Source organism: Octopus bimaculoides, chromosome 2 (genome assembly GCF_046866305.1).
Source record: "Octopus bimaculoides isolate indiv1 chromosome 2, ASM4686630v1, whole genome shotgun sequence".
Classification (NCBI taxonomy): Eukaryota; Metazoa; Mollusca; class Cephalopoda; order Octopoda; family Octopodidae; genus Octopus; species Octopus bimaculoides.
This window is the reverse complement of record NC_142929.1, coordinates 103,322,451-103,334,950: the sequence shown is the minus strand read 5'-3', so window position 1 is coordinate 103,334,950 and position 12,500 is coordinate 103,322,451. Positions and strand designations below refer to the sequence as shown.

The following is a 12,500-nucleotide window of genomic DNA, read 5'->3' as shown; positions in this document are numbered from 1 at the left end:
TTACAATCTAATTTATGATCTAGTAATATTAATTACAATATAATTTGTGATTTAGTGAAATCAGTTACAATTTCATTTAAATAGATTAAATTAAATGTCTTTTGATATGTTTTTTTTCCCCTTTAGAAGGATTTAAAGAAATTCGCATGTATGTATATATGCATGTATGGATATATGCATCTATGACTGTATGTAAGCTTATACCTATTTATTAATGCATATATCTATGCATATATGTATATATGAATGTATGCATGCTCGTAAATGTAATGTAGAAATATTCTTTACAGGCTCATTAAACACTCTGAGATATCTCTTTCTGAATCGCGATCAGGTTTTCGGGTTAGACAAGGAACCTAAGACATAATATTTTCCGTTCGGTACGTACAAAATAACAACTGAATAGAATCTTGACCGTTATCACTTCTCTATTGACTTGATTATAATCTTTGATTCGGTAAAACATCATACGTTAAGGGCAATTTTTATAAAATTGTCTTGATAAATTTACAATTATTGTGAACGACCTTCCAACATGATAAGAGAGAATGTTCAGACTTATCTTACATCACTGCTGATGTAAAAACAGGGTGATATAATGATATAATATCCTTGCGCTAGTTGACATACGTTTCACGATATATTTTTTCTGAAAACTTTTTCCAACTATACCCTAAGGCTATATGTGTGTGTGTGTGTGTGTGTGTTTGTGTGTGTGTGTACAGGCGTGTGTGTTTGCATGTATGTGTGTATTGATACACACACACACACACACACACACACACACACACACACATTTATAGCAGAACTGTTAAATTGCTCAACCTCAAGCAGCTAAATTTTAAACTACACTCCTCTCTAACTCTACGCTGATGTCTGTGACGTTATAGCACACAGTTCTTAAGTTCAACAAACATCTGTGGATAGTATGTCATTGTAATATAACATGCTAGGCCTCATAACAAACCACAATAAAGCATTTATTCGTTATGAGGATTGCTCTGGAAAGTTAGACGTGCTTTCCTAAATTGAAATTTTGGAACACGTATCTTTCTTCAAATATATTGGAAGTATGTTAAACAAATGTGCAAATCTTGGTGTAATTACAAATGGAATTCAATAGTCTAACCCATGCCTAACTATGTCTGCGCATACATAGCTTTTATGTAGTTAGGCATAGGTAAGACTATTGAATTCCATTTGTAATTACATTAAGATTTACATCTTTGTTTAACATAGTGCCGACACACACGCACACACACACACACACACACACATATATATATAGTCAAAATAAGCAACAAAGATATCCAAAGTTAATGCAGTACGATCGTTTCATGCGACTCCATTTAATTAAGCAATGTGAACATTACATCAAATGTAAAAGGCAGAGCAATCCTCAGCTGCACAAAGATATAGGATTTTAGTGAAATTACATTTCAACAGGACATATTTTTATAACTACATTTAAACTCTCCAAGTAGAAAGGAAGAATACAAAAAAACATTTTGACTTAGCCAGACCATACAGGCTGATTTTTTAGCTGTCACTGATTTTATTTTTTTTTTTTGTTTCTGATGTATGGATCATCTTATCAGAGCTAGTGATTTAAAGCTTAAGGTGGCACTGGAATTTTCTTTGTAGGGAAGGGAAAGGGGTAAACAGTATAGACAGTAAACATGGAAGATATAGTTATAAAAGTTCTTAGGGTTTAGTGACAAACTACTATAGGTGGGGGGTTTTCTCTACTAGCAGACCAGTTTATAATGGAGCTAGGTCAAAAGTATATAAAATAAAGTTGCTATATTGTGTACAGATACAGTAAATGGTTATTCATAGTTCCCATTAATCAGAATAATGTATCAGTATTGTTTTAGATATGTTAAGTTTGAAATACTTGAGATACCAATATTTGCTTTATTAATATGTGAATAAATAAAAGCTAATCATAAAAAAGAAATAGTGTATGATAATGTAAATAATCAATTAATGCAGTATGCAAAAACCATGAAGTGGTATTAATTTAAAATGCTATGGTAAAGTACATTTAGACTTATTTACACCAATATAAGGAACCATAGATAAGATGTGAAATTAAAATTTTTTTATATATATTGGACTAAAATTTCAAAATTAAAATTATATATCTAATATCATTTAAAGGAGACATAAGAGATAAAATTTATTATATAACTAATGTAAATAATTGATACATAGGATTAACATGGTTTATAATGATGGACTCATCAATGTTTAAGAAACTGATAAAATGAATAATTGGAATTAACATAGAATATAATGGTGAACTAAACTGTTAATAGAGAACATGATAATTATGTACTAATTTAATTAGATTGCACTATCTTAAATTATCAGGAACTTGTGTTAACTAACATGGGCAAAGTACAAAATAATAATGGAACAAGGATTAGATTTATTTGAGTCATCCATAAAATAACAATGATAATACTATAACAACAATGGAATAACATGAATCCTTTAGGGTCAGGCATGAATTAAAATTTTAAAAGGTTTAAAAGCTATTAAGTAATTTCAGAACATCCTATTCATTAAAGTTAAGTAAAATACACACTAAACTAATAGCAATAGCAAATGTAATATGGAAGAAATTTAAGTAAAACCATATATCATCCATGGATAAAGTTAAAATTTTTAGTTTTCAAAGGAAGATTATATATTAAGGTGAGAGATCAAAAATATGCTATAAAAGTTCAATTTAAATTTGATAAATATGCACTAATTATAGCCTAAGATAAACGTGGTAGATATTAAAATACCACACTATATTAAGTTTTGCTACTTTTAAAAATATTTAAAAGTGCGAGTGGAACAGTGTACACACAATATTCTAAGGCCTTCTGTGGAAGAGCGTAGGTTCGAAACGTTAAAGATTTTTTCACTTCCCGAGCGTTATACATGATTGTTATACATGATTGTTATACATGATTGTTGTCTACACCACCAGTCTTCGTCTTTTCTTTTTTGGTGATTTCTCCCTATATATATATATATATATATATATATATATATATATATATATATATATATATATATATATATATATATATATATATATATATATATATATATATATATATATATATATATATATATATATATATGTGTATATATATATATATATATGTACATATACATATACACATATATTCATATATATGTGTGTGTAAATTATTAAGTTGGTTATCCGTAATTTACAACCAAAATGCATACGTATATTCGTTACTAAAGTGACTGGGGGTGCTAGTCAGCACCAGCATTGCTAGAAATAAGTGTCGATATAACTCTTAGTCATGTGAGATCACTTTTCTAACGACTGACGAGAGGGCAGTAGGTGTTGTACGTGGTTTTCGTGAAACTGATTTTACTGATTGATACCTGTTGGGTGCTGTAATTGTATTTTGACACATGTGTTGTGAACTTTTTAGACATGGTCAGAGGAATTTAAATCTTACATGTTTTACCTGCTGATACCTGCTGGGTGACAGTTGTTTGTTGTTCACTCTTGTATATACCTAACTGGTGCTGACTTGCCTATTGGTCTCTACTGTTTTTGAGTTGTAAAATGTGCCCGAGGGAGATGAAGAACTTTGAGCTTTATATATGTATGAATGTATGTATACCTACGTATATGTATGTGTGTTTGTGTGTATATATATATCTGAGTGAGTGGACAAGCGAAAGAAAGGATACTTAGTACATTTATTTGGAATTCAAAACAGTTTTCGAATTCCGTGCTACTTCAAGTTTCACAAGCTCGTAATGGAACCTGTCTCTTCAGGCTGGTGGGATAACCGAATTCGGACATACATATTATATATATATATATATATATATATATATATATATATATATATATATATATATATATATATATATATATATATATATATATATATATATATATATATATATATATATATATATATATATATATATATATATATATATATATACACACATATACACGGATTTCAAATCAAACTGTTTTGAATACTACACACAAACTCATACGCACGCACACACACATATATACACATTTAAAAATAAATACACAAAAAAGTACTTCATAAAAGAAGTAATCTTTAATTGCATAAGGTTGATGATCCGAATCGCTGCTACTCCGATTTTCCGCATTCTTATGCTTTATACACTCTCTAAATCAAGGTCATCGGACACACGAGTGAAGTTACTTGAGGCGGTGGAGTGTCAAACTGTTGTGTGTGTGTGTGCAAGTGTTTTTTGTGTGTATGCGCTCTTTTGTGTGGTATGTCGACCCTTCTGTATACGCATAATATACACATCATATACATCAAATATACCTCATATAGGCATGTATGGAGATGTGTGTATAAATATGCTTATATTGGTTGATTTGTAAGGTTAGACTTTGCTATTGTCAATAGTGCAAGTGGTATGGAGCCGTAAATACAGTTATTCGTGTTAATGTATATACGCTTCCTCTCATTCATATAAACGTAGGGCGATATCCAGATATGTATTTAAAAGTTCGTGCAAGATATACGTCAGTGCCTATAGATATTCTCCGTAGAAATATATTTTATCTTTCCTACATCTAGTCAAATTTAACTACACGAGATTTGCCTTGACACATTAGTTTGATATGTTGACCATAAACAACCTAATGCAGATGCTTTCAGATTTCATCAGGGAATATGCTGTGCTCCTTTTATTAATTCAATGTCCACACAATTTACTACTAAATCAAAATCTTCTTCAGAATGTAACCAATCAAAGTTTCAGAAAATCCATAACAATTACAAATCACATGATGATATCTTTTGAAATGATCAATGCATTTTGAATTCTGAGGGAGCCTAGACCGGTATCATGCTTGAGAAAGCAATTATGTTTGTCGATTCGCTTCTGAGTGACAAATATGTTTTAGAGGAAGCGACACCACTGGGAAATAATTATTAGCACTGCAAGTAGATAGAAATAATGATAATAATAATAATAATAATAATAATAATAATAATAATAATAATTATAATAATAATAATGACAATAGTAGTAGTAGTAGTAGTAATAATAATCATAATCTCAAAGAACAACAATTGTAATAATGATAATAATCTTTTCGTCCCCTCACGCACTTAATGAGATTGCACAGTAATAATGTAGAATTCGAGTGGTATGCTATTGAAACAAGAATATAATAAATAAAAAACGATGGGGTATCTCTTCTGAAAGAGATAGCTGTTATCATTTCTGTAGAATTCGCGCGAAAGTAACGAAACTGCAATCAATTTGAGTTCGCTTAATTCCATAATTTCATTTCACACAGCTCTGCCAATCGACACAATTTTTTGTTGGTGCTTAATCATAGAATTCCAGATGGCACAACGCAATGGTTTTTATTGCAGGTCATATCTCACCATATCTAATAAATTGAAATAATGATTTTATTTCATGCTTATTTCGACGTCCAATTCCGTTTTGTCATTTTTATCGATTCAGTCATATTTCTCAGACATTCGATCATGATTTATTAACCTTATATACATTGAAAATATAATCGATTAAAAATGTATCATTTATGATGTTTTTTCCTTCCTTTTTCATCGATAAATAATTTACACTTCATAAATATTTATTTTCACGTATGCGTCATGTATTTTTCGATTAATAGTGTTCCTTATGAAGTATACAAATATGCAAGCATCAAGTATTCAGACGTAGCGAAGTATGAAATTGGCGAGTACAAAAATAAATCTTCATATATGTCTCTTTTTCAGATATATATTATTTCGATTTAGTCCCTAAACGATTAGTCATTCAATGGAGAAACAGTAAAATTCCTGATTGTCTGATAAGCATTTGATAACATTTGGAAGCAAATATATTTCGAAGATTTTAAACACTCGATTCCATTAATTATGACTACTGTATTTTCAATAATCAAAAATTGTGTTCTGTCATTATAATCCTACCAAATATATTATACTAAGCAAAATGAATTCTATGTCACTTGACATTTTTGTTAATGCGTCTATATACATTTGTAACAATTTTTTAGAACATTTTAAAATATTTAACTGTATCTGAAAAGAAGCTGTGTTAACGGCTTTCTGCAAATTTAGCAATGAATATGAAGTGCATGAAATTAGTGTCATTTCGGTTATGTTATATATACATGGAATACCGTTAGGGTCAATAGGGTTGTATTTAGACACTGTAAATTATCTATTACACACTGGTTGCATACAAATTATTGAGCTGCTAAAATGTTTTAGCACACGCACAGACACGCGCGCGCACGCACACACACAGATACACGCACACGTGCGTGCGCGCATACACATGATTTAACTGTCAGCTACTATAAATTCCATACTCCGATTGTGTAATTGTCAAACAAACTCTAGCATGACGAGTACTTTCTTGCAATCTCTCGGGCTCAAAATGAGACATGGCTACTCTCTGAGAAAAAGTGAGGAATAACTGGATAGAAAGGGTAGAAAGAGAGAAATAGACAAAATGAAAAAAGAAACAAGTAAAGGAAGAAAGGGAGATTGGTATATACGAAAGTAACTTTTAAGAAAGATATACTAAACTTCAGTTTTCTTTCCCAAATGTAGACAAAAAAGAAAAACTTTAAAAAATCGCTTAGTTAGCCTGCCATATATGGGACTTTAAGACACAAAATATCACGCCCCTCAACTTACAGTGTGGATCGCCCTACGAACCACGCTATAAGTTAATAGATCAAAGGAGTGCAGGCTTTGTACAACCGTCGGAACTCAAATTCTATCTAAATGTAAGAACTCCACCAACCTACTGAATTGTAGATCCGATATTTTCACTAAATGCTATGTAATCGACAAGTGTATTTAATTGAACTGGAAAAAAAAACCACCCTCGCCGGTTTAGGTATAGAGTCGCACAAACTTTAACCGCTCTCTGTCAAATTAACCCCATTAGTCATTTTTTTCTATTCCAACGAATCTAATGGGCACAACTATTGTGTCCCTTCCCTCTTTTGTTCCGTTTGCTTTTTCTCTCATTCTATCTCGTTCTTCACTTTTTCTCAAAGTGCAGCCATGTTTTATTTTACACCTGAAAGATTGCAGAATAGTAAACAGCATGCTATAATACTCGCTCGACTAATATACTATCAGCCCATGAGAATTATAGTAGTTCTTTGGAATACATTTTTCTTGATCCTTCCAGCAACGGAACAGTAAACACACACACACGCGCGCGCGCATATATATATATATATATATATATATATATATATATATATAATTAAATTAAAACATAGGGTAAAAATCAGATATTAATTAATATCGATTTATTATCAGGAAGCTAGCACATGTCTTGCTCGCTTACGGTTTGGTATTGCGCTGAATTTCTTTTGAGAACTACTAGGTCTTAGTAGACACAACATGTGGTCTATTTCTAGCACATCATTAAATGTCCACTTTACTGGTCAACATTATATATATAAATATATATGTATATATATATATATATATATATATATATATATATATATATATATATATATATATAATTATAGATAGATAGATATATGAATATACATATATAATGGTAAGCATGATCTAGGGATCCAAGTGTAGGAAGTTAGTAAGCTTCAAGCATTTAAGCGGCTAGTACAGATGACAAAAGTTGGACAATATACAATAAAACAAATTTCTCAGCATCGTCAGTTACACATTTCATTCCATACTGAAATTAAAAGCGATTTTGGTAAGCCGACGGTAACCATGCAACTCACTATTAAACAAGCAAAGCTGCCAGAAATGCGTATAAAAGTAAAAAATGTAAGGAATGGAGGATTTATATCGAAATTTAGAAAGACAGATATAATTGAATAGTATTGGTATAGGACAGGTCTAAATTAAACCACCAGCTCTCCTATAAAATAAGTCTTTATAATTTTTCTGTCGCTCTAACCCAGTCTTGCAGGTAATTGTTGTTTATTATATCTAAATAATGTGGGCCTTATCTGCTTTTTCTTGAATTTATCCAGAAGATGCATGAAGATTATGATGTGACTTTATTCAATTTGTTATGTGACCATTTTCAACAAAGTCGGCCCGGCTGAAGGGAAATAATTATGTTGCAACGTGTTAATGCGCAGTAAACCTGAACGGTTTAAGTGACATATGGCACAGTGTTCGAATCTTGTGTGAATTTTTAATCTTCAGATTATCTATCAATCTATCTATCTATCTATCTATCTCTGCTTACCTGTTTACATGTACTTCTGTCAATCTGTTTTTCCTCATGGTCGAAAACGTGGAGGCATTTACGTGGAAAACAATGGTGTCAACTTCTAGCCACTCACTTTTCAACACTCGCCGATGGCACTGCATATATGTATATATATATATATATATATATATATATATATATATATATATATATATATATATATATATATATATATATATATATATGTGTGTGTGTGTGTGTGTGTGTGTGTGTGTGTGTGTATATGTGTGTATATATATACATGTATGTATATATATATATTATTTTATTTAAAAGAGTTCCAGCTCTGTGTGTTTTTTATGTTTTTTATTTATATTCTTGCAAAATTTATGTGGGATATAATATAAAAAAATATGGATGGTACATTGAAATGAAATATTGAATGTCTTATTGAATATATGGAATATGTCTTATTGAATATATGAAATATTGAGTGTTCAATATAAAGGATTAAATATATAAATATATAAAGGCGAATACGTATTTTCTATACCTTGTGGTATTTCATCATGGCTGGTTTTCTGTCTTTTATACCTATTCCTTTGGACAGCAGCAATATGTGTTTGGCTATTTTTAGAGTTGATGCCAAGTTTATTTTTAGAAATGATGACATTTGATAGATTTTTTGTGTTTTGGTTATAGGGATAAGATTTTTGAACCCCAGTAGGTGTTTGGCTATTTTTAGAAATGATGACATTTGAGAGATTTTTTGTGTTTTATTTATAGGGATAAGATTTTAAAACCCCAAGTAGGATAAATTTAATCATTGTTAAGAGTAGATTTGAATGTCTTAATAAAGTCCTTTTCTTTGCATTTTCTCTCAATTTCATTCCGGTTGTAAAGTTTATGGAATGGAAATATAATAAAAGTTTGAAGACCACATGTTGCCAGATGGTTACTCAGTGGTATTTGGCGGACTTCTGGGTGTTTAATCTGTTGTCGATGCACCCGTGAGCGTTCCGATAGTGCATTACCTGTCTGGCCAACATACAGTTCTTCACAATTAGGGCATTTGATGCAGTAGATTAGATTTCTACTTTTGCAGTTCATGTTCGCATTGGTGAATATTTTCCCTGTTTTTGTGTTCATATATGGGCCGGTATGAATTGATCAGCATGTACCGCATCGGCTATCATTGCATTTGGATACAGTGAATGCTTGATTTTTGTTGCTGAGGTCAAGCCTTGCCTTTGATAATAGCTTTTTCAAGTTTTTAGGTTGTCTCTGACTGAGAGTCATATTTTGATCTGTAATGATATTTCTCAATTCCTTACTTTGTGCAAGGATCGGTAAGTTCTCTTTGGCGATATATATATATATATATATATATATATATATATATATATATATATATATATATATATATATATATATATATATATATATAGTACACTTTGATCTTACCCAAAAGGCCGATATGTATATATGTATACATACATGAAAACATACACACACACACTCTCACACGCGCACACACATATATGTGTCTGTTGTGTGTGTGTGTGTTTGCATATATGTAAGTATGTGTGTGTGTGTGTGTTTATATATGTATATATCCATACACGCACATATTTGTATGCATGCATGTATGTCTGTACGTATGTGTGCATTTCTATGAGTGACAAATGTTAGCATCACTGAACCGTTATTTCTTATATTGCTCTCCATGAAAGTGTTTTTGTTCTAGTCACGTTGTGTTTTGACCAGCTCTGGTAAGAAAACAGTAATTTAAAGAGACTCTTATCCAGGCTATCTAGAGTAAAACAAACAAACAAAAAACAACAACAGCAATAAAAAAAACACCCAGCAAAGATACAACAGGAAATTTACTCCTCAGTAGCATCTTGCAGCTATCTATAAAATCATAAGCAGAAAATATCATCTTCAAAATATCCCCTAAAGGCTATTGCATAGATGTAATGAAGTTTTGAATAAAGATAATATAAAGCCGTGCTGGATACATTAGTAAACTATCACGTGCTATAAATCCAACGCAAAATCAAGTTTGAATTATTTGTTATGATCGAGTTGACGTCGCTCAGCTGGTGGTGTCTGGACTTCGGCCGCAAATCAAGCAAAGAAGTTGCACAAGGTCAAGCAGAAATTTTCTTCTGCTTTAGTAACTAGACGAATTAAATAATTTTTATTTGTATCAACCCCATACATTTCTTTTATAAAATGAAGTTGCCTGAAATAATCTGGAAAGCTTGTATTTACTGTAGAGTAGGTTATAAGCTCACAGAATACTGAGTTTGTAATGCAAGTTCGATATTGGTGGGAATTCATTTGTCATTAGTCATCGTTGCCTGTAATTTCTGAAGTTACAACGAATATTCTGAAGTAAGAGAAGCTAAAGATACTTTGCATAAATATGGAGGTTTCGGTTTGTGAAAAATGAGTCAGCATATAGGCTTTGGATGACGTAAGATTGCAAAATATTAAAGTGTGTGAATGCGAGATAGAGAACTAATAAATATAAATATGAATGCGACTAATAATACTTGAAATTTATTTATACAACGTTAAAAATATCAGCAGTTTAAACTTACACATTTATATCATTGATATTTTCTCAAATTTTGCGGTATATTTCATGTTATTTAGTTTGTATTGACATTTAAATTTATGCGATACATAACCACCTAGTTTCTGGACAGTAACTAGCACGAAATACTTTGAACATTTAAATAAGAATATGCTTTAGTATGATATAACAAACCACATGCCGTATAGGAAAATAGATGTTAATCATGGACTTGGATCTATTTTAAAACGGGGGCCACAGTTTTCATTAATGATTTACGTAGTGTTTTTGGTACCGAAAGACTTTCAAACTTCGTGTTATAGAACAGAAAAATATGTTTGTATTCGAATTTATTTCATGTAAAAGATTGTCTTATTTCGATAATTTCAACCAATCACTGACAAGTATTCAGTTGTTTACATTCACTCCTTCGGCTGATTAAGCGGTGTAAAGCGTATTTAATCTCCATAACTTCTGACATTTGCAGAAAGGCAAATGTTCGTTTTCCTTCGTTAAATTTGCTTTTTTTCATTTTAAATTTGCTTTTTTCATTTTCTTTTTTTCTTCTTCGTTTTATTTGCTTTTTTCTTTTTAAATTTGCTGTTTTACCCTAACCCTAACCCTAACCCTACGGTTAGGGTTAGGGTTAGGGTTAGCCTATAATAGAAAGGTTTATTAGCTACTGCCAATATGCTTCAGCCATTTTTTGACAAGGAAATAATAATTTTATCACCGATAGGATTGTTTCAGAATCGTTTGTTTATGTAGTCGGCACTTAATGTATATCGGCTGAATGGACGTCAGTGATTGGTTGAAATTACAGAAATACGACAACTTTAACATGGAATAACTTAGGGATTTCTTTTTTTTTAAGAAGACTAAGAGAAAAAGATGTTTTATATGACACATTCTACCAGTGTTCCAAGTTTCAAAGTGTTTCGTTAAGAAAATACTGTGGCCCCCGTTTTAAAAAAGATCCATGGACTTGATGTTTGAACAGCTGTGTTTTAAACGTCAACCAGTAGTTACGAAAAATATATTGTCTAGATAGTCATTGTCGAATAAAATAGCAGCTTTTTACTCTATTGTTGCTATTTCTGGTGAAAAAATTTCCACTAAAGAACTGAAGAAAATGATACTGATAAACCACAATATATCAGGTCATTAAGAATGAAATGTCCGATTTTCTTCTGCACCAAGTTTGACAGTCGTTAGCTCTAATGTTTTATCCTGACAATTCTTTGTTTTACAACATTGAAGAGTTACATCATCACTTTTCGAAATGCAATTCCTGGTGTCTGCTTATATTTTGAATTCTCTCTTGTAAATCAATTTTTGTGAAGACATGGATAAATGAAAAATTCGTGTTGTTTATGAAGATGAGTTCCGTCGTGGAACCAATGCATCCCAGACAGCTCGAAACATCAATGAGGTGTTTGATGATGATGTGGCAATGGTGAATGAGCGCACAGAACTTCGATGGTTTGAGAAGTTCTGGTCAGGTGACTTTCCTCTTGAAAATCGGCCCCGTGGTCTAGAAACTGTAGTGGAAGTGGATACATCTCAAACTACCCGGAAAGGTTTGGTGTTTCAATTCCAGCTGTACTGGACCATCTGAAACAAATCGGCAAGGAAAGAAGCTGGACAGGTGGCTACCACACGAACTGAAGGA

General features: G+C 31.4%; 1 long non-coding RNA gene across 1 annotated transcript in view; it reads left to right on the top strand.

The window, feature by feature from the left end:
- The window catches only part of LOC149137177 (uncharacterized), a 140,353-nt gene that overhangs the window by 54,552 nt on the left and 73,301 nt on the right, over positions 1-12,500 (top strand). The window lies entirely within an intron of this gene.